Consider the following 1,810-nt stretch of genomic DNA (forward strand, 5'->3'; position numbering starts at 1 on the left):
AAAAAAAAAAAAAAAAAAAAAAAAAAAGTCATTATAAAATGTAATTGCGGAGGAGAAAAAGGAGAGAGGGCAGGGGCCAGGGCTGCAGGGAGCTCATCCTTGGCTGGAGCTGCTCATACTTGGTAACGACCACAGCCCACTCCTGGGTCACCAGGGTCTCCAGGATCGCTGCATCCAGGAGGTACTGTGCTGGACAGCCTTAGAGAACACTGCATCCCCCATCCCACCCCACCCTGGCTTCCCATCCAGCTGGGCCAGTGAGCAGCAGAGGCCAGTTAAGGGACTGTGGAAGCCGCTGGCTTTTACTGTGTCTGAAACTGTGATAAAGAGAGAGGAGACCTTCAGGAGCATTGGGAGAGGCCCGCCTGGCTGTGATGAGGACAGGAGGGGTCTCAGAGGGGCCTGCCCACCCTCCGGGCCTCTTTACTCCTGTCCCAGGACACGATCCCAGGTGTCAGTGTCCAGTTCCGGTGACCCAGAGAAGGAGTCCTGGAGTCTCTGAGGCCGGCAACAGGGGAGAAGCTTTGAGGGACAGGGGCTGAGGGAGCCTTGGGGCCCGGGAGGCCTGGTGCCAGCCTGTCCCAGAACTGCCCCTCCGGCCCTGAGCCTCCCCAGCTCTGGCAAGGCGGGGGGGTGCTGGTACAGGTTCTGGAACTCTTTTCCTGGAGCACCAAACTGTCCACCCTCCTGCCGGCTCTGTGCACAGCTGGACTCACTCAGGCCAGGCAGTATGCTGCCCCTGCCTGTGCTCATTCCTGGCCAGTGCAGGAATGAGAGGCCCAAGGCTGGGTGCCAGAATCCCCAGGGGCTTGCTGGGCTCCCTCACCACACCTCGGTGGGCCAGGAAGCCCTGGGGAGCCCCAGTCCTGGACGCTGCTCTTCCAAGTCAATGAAGTCCACTTGGACTTCTGCTGCCCTGAGGCCCCCAGAAGGCCCAGAGCCTGGCAGGTGGGGTGGGGTCAGAAGTCCGAGGCTCTCCAATAGGCTCTGAGCTCAGGATGCCAGGGATCCTCTTCCCGCCCACTGCTGACCCTCTCCTGGCCATCCATAAGTCTCTCTGTGCCCACTCAGCTCCGTCCCTTCTCCAGGACAGATAGGAACACTAACAGGAGGCCCCACTCCTACTCAGCTGCCTCCAGGCCCCCCAGGCTAAGGGCCTATGCTCAGGAGACCCCCAAGCTCCCCTCATCGTGGCAGAGCTTCCCCTCCCCTGCCTGCAGAGTCTCTGTGAGCCCCAGAGGAAGCTGACTTGCCACCCGAACAGGCGCTGATGGGGCCTCTATGGGTCTCCCCAGGGGTCCCCATCGATTTCCACACAGAAAAGACAGGAACCCTACTGTGAGGGATGACTGCTGTTGCCAGTTGTTGGAAACTGGCAGCGACAGGGAAAGAGGTGGGCAATCGCTCCACCTTTTTAAAAAGAAGCGTCATGCAGGGCGCGTGGCGCACAGCTGCAATCCAGCCGTTCAGGAGCCTTAGGCAGGAGGGTCAAAAGTCCCAGGCCAGTCTCAGCAACTTAATAGGCCCTCAGCAATTTAATGAGACCCTGTCTCAAAAAAAAAAAAAAAAAAGGCTGGGTATGTAGCTCAGTGTTAGCACATCCCTGGGTTCAATTCCCAGTAGCAAAACAAATAAACTAAATATAAAAATAAAAAATGAATAAAAGTGACACATGGGAGTCAACACAGTGAGCCCATTTAAAAGAAGAAGAAGGAGGAGGAGGAGGAGGAGGAGGAGAAGAAGAGGAGGAAGAAGAATTGTAGTTTGTAGGGAAAGTTGTACTTTGACATTTGACAGAATGACAGATTTA

The sequence above is a fragment of the Marmota marmota genome, unplaced genomic scaffold, assembly GCF_001458135.2.
Source record: "Marmota marmota marmota unplaced genomic scaffold, marMar, whole genome shotgun sequence".
In the NCBI taxonomy this organism is placed as follows: domain Eukaryota; kingdom Metazoa; phylum Chordata; class Mammalia; order Rodentia; family Sciuridae; genus Marmota; species Marmota marmota.